The sequence below is a fragment of the Copidosoma floridanum genome, unplaced genomic scaffold, assembly GCF_036245765.1.
Source record: "Copidosoma floridanum isolate Cflo_tuat_1 unplaced genomic scaffold, Cflo_Japanese_pri ptg000004l, whole genome shotgun sequence".
Taxonomy (NCBI): Eukaryota; Metazoa; Arthropoda; class Insecta; order Hymenoptera; family Encyrtidae; genus Copidosoma; species Copidosoma floridanum.
In genome coordinates, this window is record NW_028321881.1 from 23,884,414 (window position 1) to 23,904,150 (window position 19,737).

General features: G+C 33.0%; 1 protein-coding gene across 1 annotated transcript in view; it reads right to left on the reverse strand.

Moving 5' to 3' along the window:
• LOC106645530 (protein unc-80 homolog) overlaps positions 1-19,737 on the reverse strand; it is a 676,041-nt gene that overhangs the window by 26,575 nt on the left and 629,729 nt on the right. The window lies entirely within an intron of this gene.

Sequence of the window (19,737 nt, forward strand, 5' to 3'; positions counted from 1 at the left end):
TTTCTACCATTTTATTCAAAATTTTTTTGTTTAAAAAATGTGTATTCATTGTGAGATGTTAATAAAGCTTTACTTATGAAAAGATCAGCATCATTATAAAAAATTTTAAAACATGTATCATTTGTTTTCCATGTCTAAGTAATTCTAAAAGTTTTAATTTTGCCTTTTCCTATATCCAGTAGAAATGAAAAAAATTTTTTGTCAATCAAACGTACATCATTTTTAAATAAAAATATTTAACAAAGGCCAAAAATTAGAAAATTTTATGGTTTCTTAAATAATAGTGGTTTTGCTTCCATTTCTTACCACTGGAAGAATTGAACGAAATCTCCACCAAAAACTATTATTTTATTTCCAAAAGGTTTATTGCTACTAGATAAATCTTTTAAAGTCCTATCAACGATTTCTCACGCTTTTTTCGGTATCATAGAAGCTTCATCCCAAATAATTACTTCTACATAAAGTAATTTTTGTTTATCTAGCTTAAACTAGGAAACTGCATTTTCTATAGTGCTTCAGTCTAAAGACAGTCACAAAGTTCTGTAAGTGGTCATTCTCTTTGGAAGCAAAATAGAAGCAATACCTGCCCAAGCCATTGTTAGAATTTTTTTTTTCAATTGATATAAAATAATAAATTAATGTTTTGTACGGAAAAGTTTTTCCAGATCCACTAGGACCATCGAAAAAATAAAATGTCTCCCAAATTTTATTTTTTTTTGAAAAATTACATGTTGACCGTAACTAAGTCATGAAAACATTTCATAAAAATTATTCTTTTATCATTGTCAGTATAGATTTTTTTTTCGTCGTTTCTGTTGTTTCTGGTAAACTGAAATCTTTACAAGACATACTTTCAGAATTATAAATTTCGTTTGATTACAAAAGAGCTTTATTTTGATCATCTTTACAATCTTTAATGAAAATTTTTTTGTATTTTTTCTAAATAATATTACCAAAAAAATTTTCAGACATAATAAGCCATTCGAAAAATTTTCGTTGTTGAAAAGGCAGCATAACCTTACATGCTTCATCAAAAATAACATCGTTTTGAGAATCGTGTTCTACTAATCCCATAGAAATAGCTGTTATTAGTCAGGAAAAATAAAAAAGTGATTGTTAAAAATTTATGTAATTAATTATAATTAATATACATTTTTTAATATGTAAATTTAAAAAAACAATTAATATAACTTGGGTTTTTTTCCATACTTCGTAAATCTAATTTACAATTACGGGGGTTGGTGTGCAGAGCGCGCAGGGGGCATATATGGTTATAAGAGCTTAGAAATATTTATTGACTCATACAGGATAGACAGCTCATTTAAAAAAGATAGCCACTAAAAGAAATAAAAAAGCTCACCAACCAAAAGTCAAGGGCACATCTCTCTGTCTATACAAACTTTACCACTTTTATTTAAAATAAGCAGCTTAATATTCATATTTCCTCAAAAGCAGACCAGTAATTATTCCCCAGCGTAAAAAATTTATTCCCAAGTATTTTTGAAAAATGCCATAGTCTTCCAAATTCTGTAGAATATACTTCAGCATAATATTTTCATACTAACAATTAATTCTATCATTTTTTAAGGCTTTAGAAAATAATAATACAAACTTTATTTTAATAAAATGACACTTATAACTCAATAAAAGGGAGGGGTTGGGGCGAGATGTGCGCAGGAGGGCGGAGCCCCACTAGTATTTTTATATATATATATACAATAATTTCTTTATTACTTATGTCTTCTGCGATGAATGTCAAGGATTTAATAGAATATTTTTCCAAAACAAAAAAACAAAACAAAATAGTTGTATAATTTTTTTTTGTTAGTATTACACACATAAGAAATTAAAAATTAAAATTAAAACAAAAATAGTTTTGAAAAAATTAAAAAAAAAGGAGAAGAAAAATACCGCACGTGAGGTATTATACAACTAAAAAAATGGTCAATGGAAACGATGATGCCAACATCACAGTAGCCGAAGCGCTGATGTAGTCTCTCAATGCCAACTTCTGATTTCAGCATGCGATTGAATCCATCCCTATATTCGATGGGGTAAATATTCCACTGAAGGATTATATTCAAGTTGTTAGAAATGGAGAAAGCTGGGTCAGAGATGATCAAAAAGATTTATATAAAAGAGCAGTATTGCAGAATCTACGAGGTGCCGCACGCCTAAGCGTAAGTGGCCAAGATTTCGAAAACCTCGAAGCATTTATAACCCATTTAAAAAAAAGATATACAACAGAAAAAACCGTTGCTTACTATCAAACTCAGCTACAGAAAGGGCGCCAATGACAAGGAAAATCAGTTGGTGAATAATATGATAATGTAAACCTACTGCTAAGCGGTGCTGAAAAAGCCTTGATGGAAGATGAAGGCAATACATACAACGCACATATGATGACCCCTATAAAAGACATGGCGTTAGTCATGTTCATAAAAGGACTAGCACTCATGATAAGCCAGCAGGTAGATGCAAAAGAACCTGCTTCTCTAGCTGACGCCTTCGATTACGCGTTGAGATTGGAGAGCCGAATAAGAGCGGGTATACATCCAGATACATGATATCAAGGACTACCTCGTAGTGACTTTAGAAATAATTTAAACAACTCATATCAACAGCACAATAGGTATCCCGATTAGCCAATCTCATCACATCAAGTGGCACAAGTTAATCAACAACAGATCGACAATGAGAATAATCATGCTGATAGGCAGTATAATAATAATTAAAATTATAATAGACAATATCAACAACAAAATAATTGACAAAATTACTGTATAAATAAATAGAATCAAGGGAGAAATTGGAATTTTCAAAATCAATCGAAAAACTCTAATTATTATTAGAATAATTTCAGACGATATAATAACGAAAATCCTAATGATTATTACACTCAAAAGAATGCTAATTTTAATCCTGGTAATAATCAAGGATACTGAGGCAGAGGTAAGAATTGCAATAGGTACCCCCGAAATAGTAATTATAATAGTTATAGTCATTAAAGTTTTAATCCCAACTATCAAAATCAGAACTCTCAAAATCAATACCAACCAGGAGGCAACCGTTTGCCACATCATTTCATTTCTCAGGTGGCTCAGCCCAATCGTCATTTGGAGGTGAGCCCCCGAAGACAGAATTCAACCCTACACCGAATGTTTCAGCGCAGGTAATGAAAATAGCAACAGAATTGAAACCGTCCACATTGGTACGTGCCAGGAACTTGACATAGACGATGAGCCTACAAGCATAAGGTTATCAATCCCAGAAGGGAAAAATCACTTTATAACACTTATGCTCGATAATGGCACCGCCACAAATCTGATTTAATTAGATCAGTTGCACCCATATTCACGAGTAGAGACAAGTACAATTATTAACCTTACTGGAATCACACCTTATCCAGTTTTAACTAAAGGAACAACGTATGTGATCATACAAATAAAACTTACAATTTTTCATGTGATCCCTAACGATTTTCCGATCAAAGATAGCGGTTTATTGGGTCGAAACTTTTGTAACGAACGACGAGCCACATTATTATATTATCATGATGCTATAGTACTAGATGATGAGGTAATGAACCCTATTCCTTTTTTAAAAACTCTTGAGGAAAAAGAGCAATTGGAAAGAGTTGGAAAAGAACAAAAAACCATAAAACTCAAAGACAAGCACAGGAAAATTAAATTTTAGCTACAACCCTTGATACTAACAAAGAGACAGAATACCTTCAGGATAAAATTAAACAACAGAAATTTTATGACGAATACATCGTAGGCCCATCCGAAAGGTCAAATATACCTAAATACAAAAAATGTAGAGATATAAAAGCTGATTTTTATTTATGAGATGAGTTTGACAAATTGATCATATCAGAAAGAGGTGAAAATCTTATGAAGGCCACTGTTAATAAAACTGATACAAGTGGGATATACAGTGAAAATATTAAATTATTCGACCAGAATATACTCATACTTCATGCCATCAAACAGAATAAAAATACTCCTAGTGTAGAACATTGCCCTAATGAGGAACAAAAAAATACCAGTAAAGCTACTAAATATACAATGAAGGCTCGAACTCGTCAAATAGTAAGAATTAATTTTATTAATACTAATTTAACTGAAGGATACTTACCGCCAATAGATGTAGGGTGTGATAACATATATTTAGGAGAAGGAATAGTAAAAAATAAGAACGGTCAATGTAATACTATGGCAATAAATACTTATAAGGATAATATTACGATTGAAATAGACCCAAGAGAAATCCTACCTTTCGAATACATTGCACCTGAATTTGATCCCGATACTAGCAGCGAACATGAGAGACCAATTGTTAAAAATAAACGAAATATAATAAACGACCTAAAAGAACTTGTGCGCACCGGTCATTTAAACTTGGAAGAACGAGACCAAATCTATCAATTGATTTCTGAATTCTCAAAAATCTTCTTGTTACCAGGAGACACTTTACCTTGTACTAAGCTTGTCACACACAAAATCCCAACGGAAAATAACATCCCTATCAACACTCAGCAATATCGTCACCCACCAGTACATAGAAAAGTTTTAGAGAAACACGTAGCAAAAAATCTTAACGATAAAATAATTGAACCTTCGTCATCACTGTATAATTCATCTCTTTGGATTGTCCCTAATAAACCTGACAGCCATGGAAACCCAAGATGGAGGGTAGTAATTGATTTCCGAGAATTTAATAAAAAAACCATTGGTGATGCATATTCATTGCCTAATATCGCAGATATTATGGACCAGTTATGAGAATCCGTATATTTTTCAGTTTTCGACTTGGCAAGTGGATTCCAACGAATTCCCAAAGATGAACATGATAAGTATAAAACAGCATTTACGACACCCCATGGACATTACCAATATAGACGAATGCCCGAAGGCCTGAAAAACGAACCTGCCCCGTTCCAACGACTAATGGATCTCATATTAAGAAGCTTATTAAATGTTAAAATGCTAGTGTAATTAGATGATAATATTATTAACGCAAAAGATCTAGTAGATCATGAGCGTAAAGTAAGGTTACTTTACAATCGGTTAAGATTAGCGAATGTGGTACTTCAACCAGATAAAGTTGAATTTTTGCGAAAAGAAGTAATATTTCTTGGGCATATAGTAAGTCAACGAGGGATTGAACCAGACCCTAGAAAGATATAAGCCGTTAGACAATTTTCCTAACCAAAAACTATAAAAAATATGAGTTAATTTTTAGGACTAGCAGGATACTATAGACGTTTTATTAAAGATTTTTCGAAAATTGCTAAACCATTATCAGATTTATGAAAAAAGGGAGAAAAATTTGAATGGAATTAAGTGCAGGAAAAAAGTTTTTAAATACTAAAGAATCATCTATGCCAAGAGCCTATTTTACAATTTCCCGACTTTAGTAAATCATTCAAGTTAACAACAGATGCATCTGACTATGCAATTGGAGCGGTATTGAGTCAAGAAAAAAATGGGCTTAACAATCCTGTCACTTACCTTCCAAGAACTTTAAATAAAGCCGAAATAAATTATTCCACGACTGAAAAGGAATGTCTAGCCACACTATATACAATGCATCACTTTCGTTCGTATTTATTAGAAAATAAGTTCGTTCTCGTAGCCGATCATGAGCCATTGAATTGGATGCATACAAGAAAAGACCCAGGTCAGCGTTTGATGCACTGGATGTTGAAATTCACCGATTATAAATACACTTTTAAATACAAACCAGAAAGACTCAATACCAACGCGGATGCATTATCTAATAACCGAGTAGGACCATTTCTTTATGCAGAAAATAATATAAACAATAGATAACCATTACTAAGAGTTATAATGATGGGTTGAAAGAAAATAGAGGAAAAGAAGAAAACAGAATTACAAAGTCAGAGGAAAGGAATAGTAAGAGCATCCAAATTAACGACAATCAAACCTAAAGAATTGCCAACAACCTCGAAGGAAACAATAGGAAACAAAACTAAGAAGCATGACCAAATTAGAACCAGATGTACCTAAGCTGATCAAGGGTCCTGGACGACCCCTTGGTTCAAAAACAAGCAAAGAACGGCTGAAATTAGATCATAGTGTGATTGCTCAAAGAACCCGAACAAAAACATTTCCACAGCCACAGAAATCATCTACATCTCAACCGAATATATTAAGAAATGTCACTAAGAAAACATCAAAAGATTCTAACTCATTAAAAGTAAATTTTTCAGAATCAGTAGCCTCAACATTACACGATAGCGATACGAATTGAGAAACTACAGAAATAAAACAAAATAGTTCAAAAAATGAGGAAATGCCACAATTACCAGTTAGAAATATAATTAACCTTGGTGCATTGTCAAGAACAAGTATGTTTTCCGAAAATGACCCAAGCGATCCTGAAGAATCGTCAAGAGAAGTTACTCAAATACCAGTATATAACCCTAGATGAAGTAGATTATGGTAAGAACTGACTGAAACAGAAATAGACTTAAATACGGATACTGATTTAGACTCAGAAATGACAAATACAAAAATTTGCGTTACACCAATTTCACTTAGCAAAAGTTTTAATAATGATATTTTTGAAGACCAACCTAAAACTTCGACAAATAATACTGATGAAGTTACTTATCAAGAAATAAAAGAGTTAACAAAGAGATTTAACTACAGCTTTAAAGAATAGTTGGAAAAGTCTAACAACGATGATGAGCCCAAACAGGCCGATTTTTTATCAGTAACTAGATTTTCTGACGGAGATAAACCGGACCCCAAAATTCAAGACATATTAACCGGAATGGACACCTACGATCCTGATAATTTTGATGATTCTGTAAAAGATAATAGAATTGGGGATATATCAAGACGTATAACATGTCTTGAACCCCTATTTAATGAAAAAGGAATTTAAAAAAAATATAGGACAAGTGGAAAATTATCAATTACCCCACGTATTCAGGAAAATACACCCTTAAGTTCTAGCACACCGACGCAAACGAGTACTTTTGCTACTGCAAAAAACAGACGATCTTAAGCGCCGGACTTGCAACAAATAACAAAAGAAACCCTGGATAACTTAAATGAAAACAACAAAAAAATAAACTGCAATAAAAATAAATCAATGAATTGAGCTATTGCACCTGATTTCAAGTTACTATCGGACTTATACTCTTTTCACCCCATCAATCGATACAAACAATAGCACGGAAAAGTGTATGTAAGTCTTAGTGATAGTAGCAGTAGTACTGATAATTATAAGAACGAAAATGGAGCTAAGCTAGTAAACAATGTCATTACAATCAGATATTGCCTTACATACAAAAGAGACAATATAGTTAATTTTATTAGCGAGAATTGTCAACCAGTCACATCTGTTTCAAGGCTGTTGAGATCGATAGGTGCACTGCACTTTAGCTATTTAAAATCAAAGAAACAAATAGTTGGCCAAATTTTAATAACACCTTATAGCGGACATAATATACCGTCAATTGTTATGAATTAAACGTCGACCGATTACGTATCTTCAGAAAGTCTTACAAAAGCTTTTAAATCGCTTAAAAAAATATTGTTGAGACGAAATCTTAAAACCTTCTGAATTTCAAAAAGGGGAGATCTTACAGACAAATTAGAACCTGGATTGATAACTGAAATGGTATTAACAACTTTTGATAAAACACCCATACAAATTACTGTCAGTTACGGTAAGGTTGATTTTCCGAAAATCCAAGAACGTAATGAAATAATACAAACATAACATGACAGCCCTGTTGGAGGACATAAGGGAATAAGCCAAACTTACCAGAAAATAAGAGAACTGTTTTATTGGCCAGGAATGAGAAATGATATTCTTAATTATGTTCGTAAATGCAGCAAGTGTCAAGAGAAAAAAATTGAACGACTAAAAACAAGAGAACCCTTGGTACTTACAGATACACCTGTTGAAGCTTTTGATAAGGTTGTCATCGATACCGTTGGTAAATTAAGAATAACACCAAATGGTAATTGCCATTTGCTGACAACGCAGTGTTATTTGACGAAATATATCATATTAGTCCCTGTACCAGACCTTAGATCAAGCTCTCTTGCCGATGCACTCGTACAAAATCTAATATTAGTTTATGGTGCGCCTAGAGCAATTCTATCAGAAAGACATGCTAAATTTATGTCTAATTTATTGGAACAACTCATAAAAACCCTCAAAACCAATCATCTAACTACATCAGCATACCACCCTCAAACAAACGGATCACTAGAGCGAAGTCATGCTGCCCAAGCTGACTTTATACGAACTTACTCTGAAGCATATGATGACTGGGACAACTTAGCAAAATTTGCAGCTTTCACGCATAACACGAGTGTTCATGCAGCTACAAATTTCACACCTTATGAACTAGTATTTGGGAGAGTAGCAAAATTGCCCTTAAAGATACCTAAAGATGAAAGATTACGAACATATCCACTATATTTACAAGATCTTATAAGGCGACTTCAAGAAATTTAAATTGCGGCAGGAAATCAACAAACAAAGATGAAAGTACAAGCAAAAATAAGATATGATAAAAAATTTAAGCCTCTAAATAATAAACCAGAATATTACGTTTGGGAAAAGAAAGAAGTGCGTTCCCATAAATTTGATAGCTTTTCTAATGAACCCCTAAAGGTTAGAACAGTTTTAGAGGGAAGTAATGTGTAACTTGAAAAAACCAATGGTGAAACCGTACGCAAACATACAGATAAATTAAAACTAGTTCCCCAATAATTATATCTTGTAAGAAACATATTCTATATGTCTTTTAGAGAATAAAAAGAAAACACAACGATGCAGATCATATTGCCCATCTTAATGACAATAGCGTTTTAAGGTCACGCAGATTTAAACTATGCTTATCATGGCAACTATAGCATAGAACCACTTGAAACAAACCCTAGAATACACTACGAACGAATCGGTATAACAAAAATTAAGAGAGCAGATTAGAAAATTGTGATATGGCTGGATGTTGATAAATTCATATTGGAACAAACACCTACTCAAGGATAAAACGAAACTTTTCGATATTGTATTGTACAGTTTGGTTTTTCTAATTGCACTCGCTATATGAAAATCGACCTGTTAAATTTAAAAAAAACGCAATTGACAAACCTCAAAGCAACACTATTAGACATAATAAATACTCTGGGAATCCATGCAGGAGATAACATTATTCCACCCCCCAGCATATGAGCAAAAAGACTGACACCTTTTGGAATTATTTTGAGCATTGCTAAAGGACTTTACGGCTTAGTCACAGAAGATGATATTAACATTATAAACACTAACATCAACAATTTGGATATCAATCAAAAAGAAAAATATAAATTGTACGAACAAAATAGCCATATTTTTGCAGCCGCATTCAAAGAACTATACAATACCACGAAACGCCATGAGCATATTTTAAAACAAGTTGCTGATATATTGACTTCAGGACAGGATTTTACTCTTGACAGATATCTGATTTATTTGTCAGCATACCTTAGAAGAACTGAGGCTACCCTAGATCACATTATTCGTTCCCATGAAGATCTGATTGACATCTTGCATGATTTACAAAGAGGTCAAGCACATCAAAAGCTATTTTCTCCAAATATATTTAGAACAGTAGCCCGAAATGTAAAAAACCTTGCCGGAAATCTAGAATTTGTAGCACTAACAGAAAACCTTAATGCCGGCGAAATAAGTACCCTAAGCAAATTAGATGTTGTACATTAAGAAAATAGAACCGTGGTACTACATGTGCCACTCGTAGATCGAACCCCTTACAATCTTTATAGACTACATCCAGTCATGATACCCCAATCTAGACAAAATGGATCTGCCTAAATGAAACCGTCGTATCCTTACTTAGCAGTAGCAGCAAACCATAATTCGTATTTATGACTAAACAAAGTTACATTTAACCAATGCGATAAGACGGTATATGGTTATATATGCTCGGCTACGGAACCGCTGAAGGAACCCTATTCTATGAACGAATGTAAAATTCTTATGTTATTACGACCTGGACCAGAAGTATTTTAATACTGTAAAATTATGTTTACACCGAAAACCGAAAGCCAATAAATTTATTTACCAGCTGATAGTTCATAGTTATTCTTAACACCTGATGAAGAACAATTGAACATTATCTGTCCTGATAAAATGGATCAACAAGAAAGAGTAAAAGGTAAAGGTCTTCTACGAATGAATGATGAATGTACGGGAAAAACTTACGGATTAACCTCAACCAGTGAATATAAGATTATCACTTAAGTACAGTATATCTATCAAGTAGAAGTGAACTTAAACTTAACAACTTAACAGTACTATATGAACCCTTAAAAGACACTGATGACTTTTATGACGCTATAAAATCAATTCGAGAATTGAACTTTAATGAACAAGCATGGACAGATAAAGAATTAAATGTACAAAATATAATAAATCAAATGGAGAAAGTACGGATCCGAAAGTTGGAGGAAAAACAAACTTCTCTTTTTTCTTTAATACGATATGTCATTGAAGCTATTATTATTATGATTATAATAGCAATACTCATCAGCAAAGCAAGAAGCTGTTTCAAGAAGATTATAAAACGTAGTGTCTCAGAAAAATTTATAAAACGTACCATCAACCCACTGAACGCAGAACCCTGAGTAACCATAAAACAAGAGCCAAATGAACACGAACCAATTGAACTGTATGTTAAAATTGAAGAAAAACAAAAAATACCTAAATCATCTAAAGCTAGACCTATAATGAAGACACGGAGTTTGATACTACCACGCCATACACCCCAAAAACTAGAAATGGACTCATAAATCAAAAGTAATTTGATACTATTTTCCTTCCAGGTAGAACAATGAACCCCAAATATGAAATAACAATAAAGACTAGAGTCAACATAAGCCAACCTTTACATGAAGTTATCGAACAATTAGAAAATAAAGGAAATATTAAGGAAATGCACATACTTACGGATTTACATAGTTATGAACATCGAACTATAACCGCCAAATACAATAGTGATTCATTTACTAAAGTAACTGATGAAACACTAAAAACAGGAGAATAAGTTCAAATACTTTCTCCTTTTAAGATGAAATCCACTATATGTTAAGCAGAAAAGATCTCTTCACCAACACCATCAAGAAACGACAATGATACACCAATTATTGATTCAAAAAGACTTATATGTCTTCTGCTATGAGAAATAGAAGAAACGAAAAAGGAAAGAAATTTCTTTAATTATTTCTCTTAATTTGGCACCCTACAACATTGTTGTGCCGTTAGAGATCGGCGGGGAAGATTATCCCAAGGATCTGTAAAATACATGGATCCTAAAAGCGCTATTTTAGCATTGCAGAACGATGAACCCGAATATCGCACGAAATACGCTGAACCAATTAAAAGGAGTACAAAATATGAAATGAACCGAAAATTGGCTTACCAATTATGTCAACAACAAGTTGAATTAATGACCTACCACAGACATGTGATTACATGCAGAAGACAACGCTATACACAAACTATAGAAACGAAGTCAATCTTCACCAAAACCATTGATCTACGAGAAAAGATTAAAAGTAGCAGAAAATGAACCCAATAATTGAACCCTACCATTCAACTAGCCACCTTCTACGTTGCATACACATCACTTAGTTCTAAGATTTTAACTTTAAGCTTTGTAAATTAATTATTCCTTCCACGTATTCCTTCTTGTTAACTTTTCTTTATTGTTTAATTTTATCTTTAGGATTTATATTAAGTACGTTTATTATTAGTTATATAATATAGAAAAAAATTAATATATATATATATATATATAAACATAAATAAATAAATAAAATAATTATAAAAATAATAATAATTAAGCTTTGAATTTAAAAGTGCATGTTGTATTCTATTTAAGCTGCATGTTCTCACCTTGCTCCCTAGGTGCAGAATATACTACTTGTTTCGGCTGCTCGGCAAATGTGCGCTAGTTTGCATACTTTGCATCTTAATTAGATTTTACAGGTATCTATAAGTTCTTTCAAATAAGCAACTGATGTATAGTTGACAGTCTGATCTGCCTAGCCACCTGCACACTGCCAATGCATACATTTTACCAACAGACAAGTATATCTTTAAATATATTATAATTGTTCATATAGAGCTATAAGTTTTACCTTTTCATTAAGAAATGCAATTTAATTGCTTTTTTTATTGTTTGGATGTAATAAGATTATATCTCAGACCAACGAAATCTCGATATCTACTTTTTATGAACACATTTTACAGCTCATTCACGTCCCCCTGATCACTACCTGAAAAATATGGAAAAACTTCATGGGTATGTCCAATTTTTTCACCTTATAAGATTACTCTTTGTTTTTATTTATAGCCCCAACGTGCCACCTACAGTAAACTGTTATCAAAGATTCTTCAGCCACCTCTACAACTCAACGCAATATATGCAGACCATCTACTGCTGTACCGTTGGCAAAGCTAGCAATTACAATTCCAAAATTGTGAATATCTAGAACATAGTCAGGTAGAACAACAACACTTTAAGAAGCTTGTAACTTTAATAAGTTTTTAAAAAGCTTTTCTTCGATCGTTGATACTATGTTTAAATACTTTTGTTACTTTAAACTATCAAACGTTGTATAATACGTAAGTTTTACTTTAATTCCTAGTTTGCATAACTTCTACTTTAATCACAAAACTGATAATAAAGCTTTCAGGATAATGAAGCTTCACGAATAATAACCGGTATCTTATTCAGAAATTTACATGAACGTTAGCGTCAGATGAATTAACACCATTGTATGTAGCACAATCCATGCTATAAATTTTAATTTTGTTTAAGGAAAAATTTAATAATTTTCAGAATTTAATGTTTACTTTTTGAAAAAGATTGGTTCTCTTTACTAAATACGTTTAAACGTATACTTTTTCCATTTTTGAAAACATTTTGTAAATTAATATTTTTCTGTCAAACTTGTAACAATAATTTTAAAAAATTTTTACTCTATTAAAAAATGTATGTGTTTCACTCTAAGCTGTAAAAAATCTGTAAAAAAGTAGTGACTTAATAGTTTTTGATATAACTATACTTCTTATACTGTTTTTCGTAAGAAGTACCATTTCATGAAAATCTTCTCCTAAAAGCTTGTTTTGAAGTTATATGAATGTATTGGATAAATCGTGCAAAGTTCAGCACTATATCTTTTAAAAATCTCGAAATCTGTATTGTACAAAATGATAAATTTGTGTCTTAAACAATGAAAAGACTTATAAACTTCTAAGACTCCTTATAAAATATATTTAAGTAACGTCAGAAATTAGTAGAGACATTGCTAACGCCACTGCTACGGCGTGAGACAACTTTTTTCTACTACTCGGGGTGACCCGCCGTGGCTAGGCATCGAACCGGGTACACACTTTTTCAGAGTGCGAGAGTCATATCAAAGAGCGTCCACCTACGAAAAAAGAAGTGAATTCGCGTGAAAACGTACACGCAGGCGCAAATTTTGAAGACACTTAAAAGGGGTGTAGAGAGTGTGTGTCTACAAGGAGAGGAGTGGATTCACGTGGAAATAAGCATACAGGCGCACATTTTAGAAAAACATCCGAGGGGGTATACTAAATGTGTGCCTACGAGAAGAGGAGGAGAAATAACTATATAGCTGTATAGCTGAGCGCACATCCAACGTAAGTTGTCTTTCTTCACTTTGTGTCAACGACACGCGTCTTTCTCTCTACTTATATACTATAAGCAAAAATACTTAGAAGTAAATGCAATTTAACTGACTTTTGTTTCAGTATAATCAATATCAATCCGATTTAATTATATTGTAAAAGTAAATTCTCAGGATTATATACACTATCATTGTACTTCAAGACATTTATTTTTCATTAGATTTCGTACTTTTAATACTTATTCTGGAACCCACTGATATTTTGAAAAAATATTTAGCTTACACTATTCTTTGAGGATGTCAGTTCAGCTGTAGTCACAAACTTATTATTTTTGTTATCATAATTGCTTTAATAGCAATACGACAAGCTCTGGAGGTTATCCATGAACATATATAACTTCTAAATCGAACAAGTCTAAAGTTTAGATTGCTGAGATAGTGAGGACTTATGCCACTCTTTAAATCTTCTTGTAATCTTGGTTTCGATTCTAGCAATCAGCATATTTTTTTTTTTTTTTTTTTCCAAGCGATTAATCATTCTGTTTTATTTCTTTGATTTTTGTAACATTTTAATAAATAATGTTGTTGACACTTTTTTCGAATTCGTTAAAACAAAATCAACGGTACAATAAAACTCACCTTTATTACAATAATATTAAACATGCCGATCAAATCCAATTATACATTGATATTTGTCTTTATACGTATTTTATAGTTTTTGGCTTGTATTTACATTCTAAAATCATACTTTATTATTACAATAACTTAAAACTTACAGTATGGGTTTTGAGAAAATGAAAGTCTTATCGTGAACAAAAAGACATTCTTGAAATCTAAATTTACGGTCTTTTTTTTTTTTCAGTATTTAATATAAAGTGGTCCGTAAGTGTTTCAAGACATCTGGTAAAGGGCTCTTAGCTTGTCAATTTTAATTTATTTAACTAACAAAATAACCAGTAAGCGTCCCGAGTCATCTGATGATAGGCGGGGTATGTACTTATTTATTTGATTTATTAAATGGCCTGTAAGTGCTCGGGTTTCGTTGGTGATAGGTGCTTACGGTATTATTTAATGTTTCAACCATCGATAAACTGTAGAATAATTTTAACCCAGGTTACCTAGTGATCGGTGCGACGGTTATTTATTACATTTTCATTAATACATAATTTGGCCATTGGGCTCTTTAGATAATTTGGTTTTTGTTGTTTATGCTATGTGTGCAATAAAATAATTTACATTCTAAGTAAAGGTTGTTTGAAAAGGTTTATTATAATTAATTTATTTATTTATAAACTAAACATGTATATAAAATATTATTAAGTTCAATATGCTTAGAGTATAGGGTCATGTGGTCAGATGCTTAGGATACAGAGGTAGTAAATTAAGAAGCTTGGGATTAAGTTATATAAGGTGTTTTGAATGATTTAACTTGGGAAAAATAATTTAGAAACCAATCGGAAATAACTTGTTTATTGATGTAACAAACGTGTTATCGTTTAGGCGGACAAAATCGAGCTCCCCCGAAGCGTAACCTCACAGTTCACCATCAAAAAAATAAAATTGAGAAAAGCCCCATGGCAACGACAAACGACGAACGCTTCTATGGCCTACCGTCCGCGATGAACCTATTTGTTCTATCGCCCCGTGCCTCATTCGAATTGAAGAAAGTGTGGCCCCAGATTTTCCTTTTCAAACTCTGTGCGCGCGGCCTACTCAGAGCTTTAATTTTATCTCTGTGGCGGAGCATTCTCAAATAATTTAACGGGTTATTAGACGAGTAACAGTGAGGTTGAACCGGAACATCCTTCCCCACCGAACAAAACTGAAAGCTTAGTACAACTCACGCAAACTTAACTAGTTTTCTGCTTGGTTTTAAGAATAATCCATTTGAAATTCTTCGACACTTCGAAGACTCGTACTTGGTCATCTGAACCTGAAAATCACACAACACATACACGGGTTATTAGACGAGTAACAGTGAGGTTGAACCGGAACATCCTTCCCCACCGAACAAAACTGAAAGCTTACTACAACTCACGCAAACTTAACTAGTTTTCTGCTTGGTTTTAAGAATAATCCATTTGAAATTCTTCGACACTTCGAAGACTCGTACTTGGTCATCTGAACCTGAAAATCACACAACACATACACAAACAATGTAACAACTCCCTTATTCCAACAATTACGATTCACATTTTCATCAAGAATTAGAACTAGGTCGTTTTTTTTTAAAGGCGCTTCTTTTTCATGCCACTTTTTACGAAATATCAAGGTCGGCAAATATTCACGCAGCCATTTTTCCAGAATAAATCTGTATAATGTTGTGCTAAAGCCATTGCTTGCGCGTACAGAACTTCTCAGTCTCAAATTTACTAATTCGAATTAACTCAGAGGATGTTCCTATTAGAGAGTGATTTGGAGTAAAGGCCTCTTCGTCTCGAGGATCTACGGATACAAGTGTGAGAGGCCGAGAGTTTATACAATGCTCGATTTCTATCAGTACCGTTCGTAAAACTTCCTCACTAGGTACGCGATCTTTTAAAACAACACTTAAGGCTGATTTAACCGATCGAATAAGCCGTTCCCAAGCACCCCCCATATGCAATGCAGTCGGGGGATTGAATTTCCAACGTATTTGTTTTTTATCAGCCAAACGTTTGATTACTTTACGGTTTAATTCTTGTAATGCTTTCTGGATTTCTTTACTTATACCTTTGAAATAACTTCCGTTATCACAGTAAATAACACTTCGAGTGCGTCGACGTGCAGAAAAGCGCCTTAGAGCCATAATAGCTGAGTCAGTGCTCAGACTATTTGCAAGTTCTACATAAATAGCACGTGTCGAAATACAAGTAAATAACGCACCCCACTGTTTTTTGCGTCTTCTTCCGATCTTAACTTCTATAGGTCCAAAATAATCCAGGCCACAATGAGTAAATGGAAGAACGCGACTTCTAAGTCTAGTTGAAGGCAGCGCTGCCATTCTTGAATTTTCGGGTGTTCCCCTTAATATTTTGCAGATTATACATTTATTCACGATATTTCTCAAACAGCACCTCAAGCCAATTATCCAAAAATGTTAAACGTAATTCATTAACTACAGTTTCATGACTTCCGTGATAATATTTCTCGTGAAAATATTTAATTATTAATTGTGGTCATACCTCTTTAGCATCTAGAATGACTGGCAATTTATTAGTTTCACTGGTATCTTCTAATTTCAAGTATTTTTTAGTCAACCTTTTGCGTGTAATGGACCTTGATTATCTAAGTACGACTCTAAATTCAAAATTCTGCTGTTTTTGAAAACAAATTCCTTTTTCTTTAAACAACTCATTTCATTTCTAAATGATTTTACTTGACTAATTTTGAAACACAATAACTCTGCCCTTGCTCAAGGACCAAGTAAATCTTTACTTTTTAATTTCCACAGTTTAACATCCTTAAAAAATATTGACAATGCTTGAAAAATCATCGAAACCGAATTAAGTAGGCGTTCTATAGAAGAAAAGCGTAAAAAATCAATCAGTGAAGGTTCGGAAGTTAGTGTTGTAGCAACCATATAATAAGTTACTAAATATTCGGTCTTATCTTCACATTGAATCGACTTAAAATCACCCTTTGGCCAATCCTGCTCGGGTTTTCGTAAAAATTCAGGCCTCAATAACCACCTACTGTTTTTCTCTAGTGCACCAAATACACACTTAGTTCCGTCGTCCACCGGATTATCCTTAGATCTTATCCAGAACTAATTATTAATTATTAAATTTCTTCAAATTTTGTTCAATAGATTGGATACGTTACTTTTAAATTCATGTGGATCTTTCCGAATTCAAAATAAAACAATTCTTGAATCCGACCAAAAAAATTCGCAGGTAATTTCAAAATTGTGTTCGTCTTTGATTAATTTAGCTAATTGCGTCGCAAGAACTGCCGCTTGTAATTCCAAACGAGGAATTGATATGGAATTTTTATGTTGATCTTTATGTAATAGAACTATTCTACTGCATGCCATAATAAAAGAAACATGATAAGAATCGTTATTTAATTTAAATTGCCAATAAGCAACGGATGCAAAGACTTTTAAACTTGCGTCGCAAAAATGTGAAGCTCAGCTTCTTTAACTTGATGAGCTTTTACTTGATAACAGCGATCTATCTCGCAAGCTTTAGCTTCTTCTAAAGAGCCGAGCCATTGTTTTCATTTTAAAAATTCTGCGTCTCGTAGTTGTTGATCCTATTTAATTTTACTGCGCCTAATATCTTGCAAAAAAATTTGCGATTAAATTAAGAGCGGAGTTAAAAAACCCAACGGGTCAAAAACTGACATTACAATGCTTAAGAATTCTCTTTTGGTAGACCTTTTAAATCCCTGCAAAATTTTGTTCGCGATTTGATGACTGTTCACGTTAAATGATAATTTATCTTCTTGATAATTCCATTTTAAGCCTAAAACCTTCTCACCACCGCTTTTTTTTGTATCGATCTTCATTAAATTTTTGAGATCCATATTTTCATTCGCGTTTAATAATACCTCACCCAAATTACTTGCCCAACCGTGCATTAACCAGTCTGCATTTTCGTTTATTTCTATTGCTTGTTTAACTCGCGATGACGCTTCTTCGATCGTTTCAGAACTATCTAAAAAATCATCCATGCAACAATTATTTAACAACCTTTTCGCTGTCTCTGGATATTTTTGACTAAATAAAGTTGCGTTTTTATTTTTAACATAAATAGCTGTGCAAGGAGAGCTGATTGTACCAAATAACTTAGATGACATTAGATATTCCTGAGGTTCGATCGACCTATTTTCCCCCTTTCACGAAAAGCGCTGCGCGTCGCTGTCTTCGGTTCTAATCTTGATTTTCAAGAACATATCGCGTATATCTGCTTTCACAGCAAATGTTTATTGGCAAAAGCGCATCAGCACTCCTGGTAAAGATTTTAATAAAGAAGGGCCTGGAAGTAATAAATCATTAAAACTGACAGAAGTGGTTTTCGACGCTGCATCAAAAACCAGTCTAACTTTTCCCGGTTTGTTTTTATTTTGGACCCCAAAATAAGGTAAATACCAAATTCTCTCTCCCGTTATTTCTCTATCAGCCTTTTCAGTACGCCCATTTGAAATGAATCCATCCATCTCCTTATAATACATTTCCGCGTATTCCCTATTATGGTCGAGTTTGTCTTCAAGCTTCCGTAGCCTATCAAGCGCGTTCGATCTACTATCTGGTAAAAAAGTATTTTCAGATTACCACAAAAGGCCCGTTACCCATTCAGAATTTGTGTGTCGACACGTATCATTCAAAACTTCGAGCGCTCTTTTATTTTCGATACTCGACTCTTTTTCTTCAAGATCGAAAAAAACTATTTCAAAATAAAACTTGATTAAATTTTCCAAGTTATTATTTTTAGAATTAGACCGTTAACATTTATTGACAATATTTACTTGCCAAATTTTATCTGGACCTGAATGACCGTGAATGGTCCATCCTAATAAACATCGTGAAACGGCCATATTATTGTGAAATTCAAAATACTCTCGAATAAGTATTAAATTACAATAATCTTGTCCTATAAGCATAACAGGGGTTTCACTATAAGATTCAACGTAAATACTGGTCTTGTGGTGACAATACTTTGTAAGGTCTTCGCTGACAGTCTGAACTGAAAGTCCTAAATTTTTAATGATCAAAACGTTTTTTAGCGAAAAAATACTTGATTCACCTCGAATTTTAACATCCACCTTTTCACTTGACATTACGGTCACACTCTTATCCCCTAAGACTTTCAGTGCTATATTGATTTTTGAGCCTTTTAATTCTAATTCTGAGATCACTTTCAAGACAGCCGTAACACAGTTTATTAGCTCTTGTGATTTTTTACCGCTGTGGCATTTGAATTTTCTTAAAATCAATACAGTTCTCAATCGAATGATTATTTCTTTTGCAATATAAACAATTAGTATTAGAAGTTTTATTACTCTTACGCGTTTCATAATTCATTCCTTTGTTTACATTTGT